Raw genomic sequence first — 11280 nt, 5'->3', positions numbered from 1 at the left:
GGTACATCTGTGTTTCGTATGGAGCGTGGAATCCAAAACAAGGAATCACCTTGGCACGCGATATTGGCGCCGAGATGTTTCGGTGGCACCCTCTTATGGTTTCCCTCCGTGACTCATGGTAATGAAACCCGAGACTCAGGAACACAGAAGGAAACGAACACAACACAACCTTCTGTGTTTCTGAGTCTCGGGTTTTATTACCATGAATCATCACCAGCTCGCTTGTTTTTTAAGTATTATTTCAGTTACCCTCCTTGACGTCGCGATTGGGATTTGCCTCGCCGTGGCGTCACCAGTTGTTATTCTGGCTACTTACCATTGGGTGCGACGACGAGTTTGATGGTGTGTTTAAAAAGCACAGTAGAAGCTAGGAGCCATCGCAATCCGAAACTAACACCGTCAAAGTTGACAATCTGACAGTGCTCATATGCCCATGGTTTGGCCAATCGTGGGAAGCTGACCACAGCGACGCTTTTGGAGGCGCACATCGCTAATAAGCAACAGGGATGTCCTGGTTTCTCGCAGCCGCAACGCAGTCAAACTCAGTCAAACGCAACTGTCTGAACCAGGCTTTAGTTCTCTACCCTTTGCTGCGCGTGGCATCAGCGGACGTCTATCTGGAGAACGCCGGAGTAAACTGCAATCGGTCCGTGCTCCGTGCGTTTTTAAACGGCATCAAGAAACGTACACACTGCAATCGCGCGTTTACATTTCCTTGTTTTAACCGACGTTCTAATAAATTGTTGTTATAAATGTTATGGTGTTTCATTTTTTTTATTACTTATATTCATATTGTGCCCCGAGCGTCCCTTCCAAAGAGTTGGGATTGACCTCATTGGGCCCCTCCATGCTTCGGCTTCTGGCAACCGCTGGATCTTAGTAGCGAGCGACCACCTTACTCGCTATGCAGAAACATGCGCCCTACCCAATGCCACAGCAGATCACATTGCCCATTTTTTCTTCTTTTCGGCAGAGAAGCATCGTGCACACTTGACACCGTCTTACCCTACCGGTCCGACTTCACCGAACATCAGAGCGTCTCCGACATGGCTTCATACGCTGAGGAATGCCGGCACCTAGCGCGCCTCCAAACTACTCGCGCCCAAGCCGACCAGAAACGCCGCTATGATAACCATCACAGAGATATTTCTTTCGAGACTGGAGACTTGGTCTGGCTGTCAGTCCCACAGCGCCACATTGGATTGAGCCAAAAACTTCTCGACTAATACCTCGGTCCGTATCGGATACTCGATCGCACATCACCAGTCAACTACATTGTGGAACCCTTACAAGTCCCCCAAGACCACCGTCGCCGCAATCGCGACATTGTACATGTCAGCCGACTCAAAAACTACTACCCACCACCCGAACCACAATAACCCCTTCACGGCGCCAGGATGTCGCCTTCTCCTGGGAGGGACAAATGTCACGAGGACATCATCTTCTTTCATCGTCACGATACACACCATCATAAAGACATTCATCGTCCTCATCTTTGCAACGATCATCATCATGAGGACTGATCGCGGGCTGCTCGTGGCGCGACCGGGATATTCGAATCCAGCCTGCGCCCTGAGCAGTCTCATAATAAACCTCTCCAAAAGCTATCACTATCTCCATCTTACAATATATTGAAAACGTTTTCTTATTCAGCAACGCCTCAACCGAGGATCGACCTGTTCAGAACCAAAGGAAGAAGAATATCGAGCCAAAACGTATTTATTTATCACCTTACTGGTACCAACTATGTTTTGCTATCATAATCTATGCATGTATAGTAAGATGAACACAAATCAATTCTTATTTCTGTTTTGTCTAGTTGTATGACGACTTCTACAGCTTCGCGATTTTGACAATAGAGAGTTTTGTAGATCACTGCGATGACTCCGATAACGATATCCGATATTCCGCCGCCTTTGCACATGCATCAATCGTTATCGGGTGCCGTTATCGTGGGTATCGGAGGTATTGGAATGATCTACTAAAACACTCGAATATCAGGCAACGGCTTCAAGGACGAAGCTTTGCTCTATCTTCGAGGTAAATAGTGCTTCCATTGCTTCGCTGGAGAAGCTCATTGGAGAGCATTAAATATTCGTGAGGCACAATATGGCACTCCCATCCAGTGCCTCAGTTGGAAGGGCGGTCAGCGTAGCAGTTGACATCTTCAGTACGAAAAACCACAAAATGTTGACGAGATTGTCGAGAGCCATCTGTTGCTCAAAATACCCAAAGAAATGGAACAGTTGACAACTATAACAACTTGAATAACCCTCTTCCCTTTGTTTCTTACTTGAGGACAATAATGTTAAAGTAACGCCACGAAAGTAACGGATTACTTATTTTTGTTGGAGGGTAATTGTAATTATTACAATTTAGCATCTAGTAATTGTAAATGTAATTATTTACTGTTTTTCAGTAACGTGTACGAGTCTGCTTTCAACCTCTTTACAATACTTCTACATGTTTAATAGTAGCATGTTGATTTTTATAATGTAGTACAACCTCTAAAGATGTTTCATATAAGTTTTATAGTAATATGAACCATTAAGATTCCAGAAATAAGGGTTGCAGCGCAGGCCCCTAGCTGGTGAAAGTTCATACCTAAAAAAACCCCGCGACAGGGGAAAAAGGAACGGAGAAACAGAACGAACTTGTCTTTGTCCCTTTCTTTTCGATTTCATTCAAAACGAAGAATTAATTTGTTTGTAAGATATATACTTTTTTTCTTTTTGGGTTCATACAAAACGCATTCACAGGACAGTCAACTTTACTATGAGTCACTAGTCTAAAAATGGAGTGTTGTTCACTCCGGGCAGACCTCAAACTCTGCATATCATTTAGGCCAGATTTGCAACACAACGGTGAAGTAGTGCATAAACAAGTCGAATTTCGCTGAATGTGCTCCTACAGCTGGATTCATTTTATATGTGTAGGCCTCCCAAGCTACGAATTCGTGAGCTGCATTGAAAGTGGTCCAGAATACCACGCTTGACAGGAAATTTTTCCCAGTTTGGTAGAGGGATAAATGACGAAGCGTGTCGGAATATTTCGGAAACAGAGGTAGAAGCTTGCTTGGTTTTACAAGGAATAGAAGCTTTTGTCTCAACTACAGTGGCTAGAACACCCCCCCCCCCCTTCCCTCCCTTCCCCTGGAAGCAAACTCTGTGAAAACACATGTCGCCAAGACATTCGGTCAAGGAAAAGCGGGGGGGGGGGGGGGGGGGGGGGGGGGGGGGGCTTTGGAAAGCGCGGGGAAATTTGAGCGTTGCTCCTGGCACCACATTATTTTATAGACGGATCTCGCTAAACGTTCCACCCATGCGTGACGCCGCCATAACTGTAGTTCATAGGAGGCAGGCAACGTAATTTATGCACCGTGTTACTAGTTGTGTGCAGTGCATGTGAAGGCTACGCCAGGGGAAGAGAGAAAGGGCGAGCACTAGGAAGGCGACACGGGAGAGAAGGACAATGGAGGATGAGGGGAGAAAGGACGCGCTAGGAACCTTAGGGAGGGGAGAGGATTTCTCTCCTCTGCACCAGTATTTGTGATTTCTCTTTCTCCCCTAGCCTAGCGTTACCTTCGCTTGTACTGCACGCAACTAGTGACACGGAGTAGAGTAGCGTTGGAGGCAGGCACGAGTTATCGCTTCTGCAGAAAGACTACAATCCCGACGATGCATGTCGGCTGCGGTGGCGTAATAAAACTGACTGTGAAATCGGTTTATTTAGAAATTGTAAATAGCACGCCGAGAAAAGGAAAAGCCCCCGGTCACTAAACAAAATGATTATAGATTTTCTTTTTAAAGCCTGTCTGTAATAGTGCTGCAGATGTAAAAAAAATAACATGACGCCATGGCTGTCGTCTTGGACGCAGTCACCGATCTTGCAACCTGATACTTCCCTTTTGGCAGTGAAAAGTTTCTGGAGGAGTTCACGTTCCCGCTTGTTTTCAAGTCATGCGAGCGTGTCTGACTCGTAACAGAAGGGTTATGGTTTTGAATCCCGCTTCCTCCTAAAATCCTTCGATTTTTCTTTGTTTGTTTAAGACAAATGAATTACATTATAAAGTGAAATAGTTTGAGACATGGGTCACCCTTTCATTCGCGTCACATGTCATGTTTTATTCCCTTTCATTCCACGCGTGACGTCACGTTTCGCGCGAGCGGTGTGGGTTGTTCGAAACTCCCGCGCGAGTTCGTGTGGCTGTGAAGTTATGACCCTATCGACCAATCAGGATTTTCCCGTCCCGCCGACGCCGACACCGACGCCGGCTTTTCTGCGACATGAGCTCTTAAACGCTACCGGGTTAAAACAACGCCAGTGGCGCGCGAAAGAAGTGCTGTCATATTTAAAAGAAAGACAGGTATGTTTATTATCGGGGCGTTTACTGAACGTCATATTTGAGTGCACTCTTCACGGTACATGCTCTGAATAAGCGAGAATGCTAAGCCCTGCAACCTTGATGGTGCAGAATCCATGTTGCAAAAGAACTGTAGACTGTGAAATCAGCATGCGCACAGCAGCTGCGGACTCAGCCAGGGTGAACACGCAGGCACGCAGAACCAAAGCGCTGCAGAAGCCAGCGAGCTCGCACTGAAGGTGGAATCTCTGGTCTCAGCTTAATGGTGAACGAAGTATATATTCCGTTACACTTTAAGGCGTAAGCTTAGAAGAAGCTTCAAGAGCCAGCTTTGTTTTTAGTCTCTGTAAAGCACGCGCACTGGAGCAGTGAAACATTTGTTCATGATGTGGCGCGCTTCTAGCTTAGTAGTACTTTATTGTAAGGTGAAGAGGGGTAGAAGCAAGGCGAAAGGTTAGACTCCCAGTGGTGAGGTCAGCTTTCTCGCCTTGAAAGGGGGTTAGGGGGAACCAAGGGTGGTTGTGGGAGAGGTGGCACAACAAACACTATTATGATACACTATATTACACTATAATTCACTATTTACAGTGGGATACAATATTAAACATATTGCGTGACTAATTTTGATCTTGGTCCTTTCCTCACGTATTACAGGCTCCTATAGCCTGCGGATTTTAAATAGTCAAGCAGTGCTCTTAAAGCTTTTGTTCTCGGATGCCGCGAACCTGCCGAGAATAAGAGTGACTTGTTGTTGCCAGCTGGAATATTAAGCTGTTTGAGGATGGTCACAAGTGTTTCTCGGTGGTTGCTCAACGCTCTGCAATGCCAGAGATGTGCTCGATGTCCTCCGTGGCACCAGAGGCACGGCAGGCTGGGGATGTCAGGCGTTTAATGAGATGCAGTCGAGAAGCGGTTCCGGCGCAGCCTACCCTTATCCGATGAAGTAGAGCTTGTTCGAGCCTCCTGAAGCTTTTCTTGGGGATCATGTACGGCGGTTTTCCAGCCGCAGTTTTAGGGTCAGGGTGAAGTTTCTGAATGGCTTTTTAAATAAGGCTGTTTGACGAATTATAGGAATGTACGGTGATTGTTGGTGTGACATCCGCATGAGCAGCACGTGCGAGAGCATCCGCAGTCTAATTTCCTTGAAGTCCAATGCGGGAAGGGATCCACTGAAACTGGATGAATGAACCTTCCACAGCTGCCTTGTGCACTAAATGGGCTATAGTGCGAGCTTGCAAAGATGGTCTTTCCAGGTTCGTAAGTTGTCTCAGAGCTGCTTAGGAGTCGGAAAAGATGACAAAGTGGTGTAGCTCCGCGTGCTTGAGAGTTTCTTTTACGGCAAGCCAGATGGCAGCAAGCTCGGCACATGCGGTGTTCAGGCAGATGTCCAAGCGATCTTTCGTGTGAACTCTAAGTTGGGGAATGCAGCAGGCAGCTGTTGCGGAATTTCCACGTATGCTACCATCTCTATATGCATGCTTTTTTTGCGTAGTTTGTAGTTATCAACTCTTCAGTAATAGACCGTGCTACGCAATCTGCGACCTTACCTGGCCGAGGCAGGTCAGGAATACCTGCCAGTATTTGCAGATTCTCTTCGTCACAGTGAGGTGGAAGTGTTTCTGGAACGTTAGAAGGGTAGCCGATTGTTGAACAAAACTCTTCACCCATCCTTCCTAGAAAGGACTTATGCCTCGCTATGATGCTTTCGATGAGCTGGGTTATATTTAAAGCTCCGTGTTTTCGGAGTTCATTTTTCGTGAAATTCTCAGGTTTTCTTTCGAAGTTTATTTTTTAGCAAAACTTCGGTGTTTATCGAAGTTTATCTTTTAGCAAAACTTCGGTGTTTATCGAAGTTTATCTTTTGTAAATTCCCAATTCTCCGAAATTTGGAGATTAATTTCGCAGTGTTTTCTATTAAAATGATAAATAATATTCGGATACAAACCTATGCCATATGAAATATAAAACGCGCTTGTATCAGTTGAGATTTCTTCAGTTGAATTTGGCGTTGGTGTCATTGGCAATACTAATTTGTCCCACGACAAAAGTCGCACACAAGTGTGGCTTCGGTAAACGTCGATACCTTCAAATCAATAAACTGCCGGAAGTAGACGCAAGGAAGCTCGTAGTCATCCCATCAATTTATCCCGAGGCCGCGCGAGGTGGAGTGGTTAAGGATGTAATAGAGAAGTTTCGACTGCCCCTCTTCCCTATTTTATACAATCTCTATGGTCCATAGAGATTACCCCCTTACCCCCTTACAAACATACCCTCCCCTTTTCTAAATCCCAAATCCCATGGCTCGAAGTGGAAACCAAAAGAGTGGCTCTTGTCGTGACACGAATGGTACGATGACCTGTTGCCCTGAACCAACCTTGACGAGACAAGCCGTAAGACTCCCTTTTGACAACGGTCCGAGGCTTGAAAGATAATTATAGTGTCATTTTCCCAGGAGCATTGACCCTGCGCTGCTCAAATAAAAAAAAAAATATACTTTTTTTTTTGTGGAGGGAGGGGGGGGGGGGTGGCATGGGCACATAACAATTCGGAGTTTATCAGATAAATCCGAATTGACAAAATTTTACCGGCGGGTGTTTTTCGGATTTACTCGAAAAAACGGAGCCTTAGTTATATTATGTGCCCTGTGGAGCCTAGTGAAATGTCGAAGCACTCGTTCTTCTGCTTGATTTTGTAGTGGGGAGTCGCCGGCTCCAACGAGTGTGGGCACATTTTGTGATGAGCAGGGCAGGCCATTCTAGAACCTTAGCGTCGTTCGGTGGAAATTTCAAGAGTTGTCCATTGTGGGGGTCCTGCTATGTCGACTAGGGGAAGTGCGTAGAGCATTCTACTCACAATGAGACCCCGATAGAGCGTTAACAGTGATGACTGAAACGAACCCCAGTTTGGACTCGCGATGCGGTGAAGAGCACCACATAGTTAACGAGACTCTTTCATGACGTGCTTAACAGCAGGGCGCCAGTTCACTCTGTCGTCTATAATGACGCCAAGGTATTCAACTTGTGCCCGCCTTTGAATCCATTCTCCTTCCACGCGAAGTCTTGAGAATTCGGAACGTAATCGCCCTCGTGGTCTGTAGGTGAGTGCGAAGGTTTCAGCAGTAGACAATGTGAGGCCAGCGTGAAAGAAGAATGCCGAGGTGGTGTTTAGAGCCTTTTGGAGTTGTGCTTAAACTGTTTTTGAGAGGAGCGTTGGACCAGCACACCACAGTACGACGTCGTCAGCGTATATTGTATATTTGACTGGAAAGATACTTTTCTTTGGTAAAGCCGGGGGGAGTGCTGCCATGACAACGTTGAAGCGTAGCGGGCTGAGGACACTTCCCTGTGGCACTCCTTGTGTGCACTCGCGTGGCGTACTCAAATGACTGGCCAGTCTAACTTGGAGCGTTCGTTGGCTTAGAAAATGTCGTACAATCGCCAGGGCCCGACCTCCTACCCCAGTTAATTGCAACCTCGTTGTTATTATGTCGTGAGGAAGAGCGTCGAAAGCACGATGTATGACCAAGAACACGGCATGTAGAACATATTTCTGTGCTTTGGCCTCTTCAAGAGACAAGGCAAGATCTTCGATGGAATCTGCTGTGGATTGGCCTCCTCTGAAGCCCGAAAGTTCGTATGTGAACGCGTTTGTATGTTCAAGTTGCCAAGTGAGACAGCGGCGGATCATCCTTTCCATTAGCTTGCAGGCGCAGGACGTCAGCGATATTGGGCGATATGAGGACAAGTCATTCGCGCGCTTCCCTGCTTTCTTGACAGCTATCACGGTCGATTTCAACCAGGCATCTGGTAGTACTCCTCTCTGACAAATGTTGTTGAAGTATGCTAGTAGTTTGGGTTGGTCTTCATCGTCGATGTCTTTTAGGGCCTGGTTAGTTATACCGTCAGGTTCTGGGGCACCCTGTCGACGGCAGTTTGACAAGGCGTAATTTAACTCTGATAATGTGAAGTCGTCATCAACTGACTTTTTTTGAGAAGTGTGGGACGGGAGGCCTGGGTCCAAGAAAAACCGCCTTTGGTGGGTTGATGTGAGCGGTGAATTCATCTGCAAATCGTTCTCTGAGGGTAGCGAATAAGATTTCTTTTGATGGTGATTGCTGCGAAGTGGTTTTTAGGTGGGACTGCAGTCATTAAGAATTTGACTCTCGTCCATGCGAAGCGGGATCCAGCGTCAGTGTTTAGGGAATTATTTCTATGTTGCCATTGATGACGGCCAAGTTGTACGGTATAACTGCGAAGCTTCGCCTCGATTCGTCGTGATGTTGTCCAGTCTTGTGGTCGCTTAGAACGTCTAGTAAGTCTTTGAGCTCGCCGGGATGCGGCGCGAAGGTTCAAATATGTCAGGTCTGGGACTGGTTTTGTTGTTGGGAGCGTTATTTGTTTAGTGGCGACTTCGAAGGCGTTGCTTACGGCCTCCTCAATCGCTGGAGGATTTTGGCTTGATAATATCGTGCTAAGGGTTACGCGATAGACATCCCAGTTGGTAATCTGATGCGCTTTGATCTTCTGTGGGATGGCCGTGATGGGGAGAAGGAAGATGGGCACGTGATCACTTCCCCATGTGTCAGGTTCTGCATTTCAGACCATCTGCATTTCGGGTGATACGAATGTTAAATCGAGAACACTGTCTGTTTTAAGGAGAGGACGAATGAATGTTGGCGATCCGTTGTTGAGGCATCTTAAGCCTAGATCTTTCGTTACATCAGTGAGCGCATTTTGTCTTTGTGTGATTGTGTCACTTCCCCAAACAGGGTGGTTCGCATTAAAATCTCCGCACCATATGATTGGCCCAGGACAGCGTTTTTTGATCTTTCTTATTTCATGGGGATCCCATGGTATGTGAGGACGTATGTAACTTGAGACAACCGTAATATCATGCTTGTCCATTCTTATTGTTACGGCTGCATGCTCACATGTATACAGTGTTCAAGTCACTAAGGTCGATTTCCATTTGCTTGAGGTGACTGTGTACAAATATAGATGCCCTAGACTTCCCGTCGAGGCGCGGTGTCTTGCTGTGATATTGGACGTATAGGAATAATCGATGAGGTCCTGGTTGCACATACGTTTCTTGAAGAGCAAGAGCATTTTGGTTAAAGCTCCAGGAGGCGTCGACGAAGTTTGGCAAGTCGAGGTCGAAGGGTATTAACATTCCACTAGATGATCGATGGAAGCATCCTGATACGACCTGGCGCGACCGGCGCGCGCACAGGGGATCCTGCAGCGTTGCTCTCAGGCATCGCTGTGTTGAGAATTTTTCACGATTCCGACGATAGCTGTTTCAAAGAGCATCATTCCTTGTAAAATTGTCTTCAAGGTGCTTGGTGGCATTTGTGCAATGGCGCTCCGCAGTGCAGAGAAGATGAAGCATATTGTGCTATCGGCAAATGTGGCTGATTATTGCGCTGACTCCTCAGACACACGCCGACCAGAAACTACCAGGAAGACCAGGAAGTACATCACTGTATGCAAGGTTTCTCTTTTGTCTAGTCTGGGTCATTTCGTGTTGGTTTTTCTTCGCATCTGACTTTCCTTAGTTTTCTTTATCAGTGGATGTAGCTCTTTTTGACGAGTCCTTCTTAGGTTGTCTTTTTGGTCCTGCTTGCGCATGAAAACAATCTGCGTGCGTTTTGTTTTTTTGGAGCGTAGGATATTCCTCTTGTGCTTCAGGCAGTTCACGTTGCGTTTCAACAAGCTTTCGTCCGTGAATGAAATATTTTTTTTCTTGAAAGAGCTGCCAGGCGTACCTTGCAATTCGCATAAGAAGCAGGATGGTCACCGAGACAGTTTGCACATTTGGTGGGAAGTGGGCCGGGCATTCTTTGGACGAATGTGGTTCTCCACATCTTTTGCATTTTGTTTTCCCCTTGCAGTACTTTGCAATCTGGCCGGGAGCCTGGCAGTTGAAACACCTTGGAGGTGCTTCAATGTACTCGGTTACCTCGTGCCGCGTGAAGCCGAGGTTGATCTTGTCCGGTCGCTTGGTGTTTGGACGGAATGTTAGAACTAGTGGGTTGGTTTGTTGGGTAACATCTGTTGCATTTTTGCGTCGCTGGTAGAGCCGATGAGCGGCAATCACACCGGTTGGTCCCAGAAATTTCTTAAGGTCGTTATCAGTGTACCACTTTGGTACTCCTTTGATGAAACCGAAGTTTTGTAGGTACGCTTTGGGTATTGTTTCTTGTATTGGGATCCCACAAAGGGAGTGCACTTTGAGAAGTCGATACACAGTCGGTACTTTTGAGACATTAAGTAAAAGACCTCTCCTCGCTGTAAAACGATGTCTCACGATGGGCGCGCCAGCCAGTGTCTACTTCAGCAGACAGTTTCAGCTGGCTTTGTTGTTGCAACCTCTTGTCCTCTTGCACGGGCGTTAGGACTGGGACCCCTGTCGTCCTCTGTCGACGATGTTGCACTAAGGTGAACTCAGTGTCCTCTCCGGCTTCCGTCTCTTTAATTTTTTTTTGGGGGGTGGTCGTTCACAGATATCTCCTCATCATCACCGTCTCCCTTACGTCGTTTAGTTCGAGGGCTTACTTGTGTTCCATTGTAGGTATGGTCTGATTCGGTAATATCCGAGGTCGGGGCTGGGAAATGTCCTTCGGCACAGGGCATACCAGGGGGGCTATGTTGCACGTTTTGGACTCCCAGGAAACTAGGGAGAAGGAAGTGACGTCAACAACGCTCTTTGTATGTTGATTGGTGGAGTCGCTGATGACGCGTTCCGTGGTGCTGCTAAGATACGTTCATTCACACTTACGTCACTTTCTTCTTTCTAGTCTCCTGAGAGTCCAAAACGTGCAACAGAGCCCCCCAGGTGTACCCCTGTCTCGGAAGGCCAAGGTTGACTTGAATGGGCGTGTTAAATTATACGTATCGGAAAACTGAACGAGAGAAGAA

The 11280-nt window shown here is 46.8% G+C and overlaps 1 pseudogene; it reads right to left on the bottom strand.

The window, feature by feature from the left end:
* Positions 1–9612: 9612 nt before the first annotated feature.
* Positions 9613–10995, bottom strand: LOC115320042 (annotated as a pseudogene).
* Between the last annotated feature and the right edge of the window lie 285 nt (positions 10996–11280).

This window comes from Ixodes scapularis, unplaced genomic scaffold, assembly GCF_016920785.2.
Source record: "Ixodes scapularis isolate PalLabHiFi unplaced genomic scaffold, ASM1692078v2 PGA_scaffold11__112_contigs__length_91849675, whole genome shotgun sequence".
Classification (NCBI taxonomy): Eukaryota; Metazoa; Arthropoda; class Arachnida; order Ixodida; family Ixodidae; genus Ixodes; species Ixodes scapularis.
This window is presented reverse-complemented; position numbering and strand designations above follow the sequence as displayed.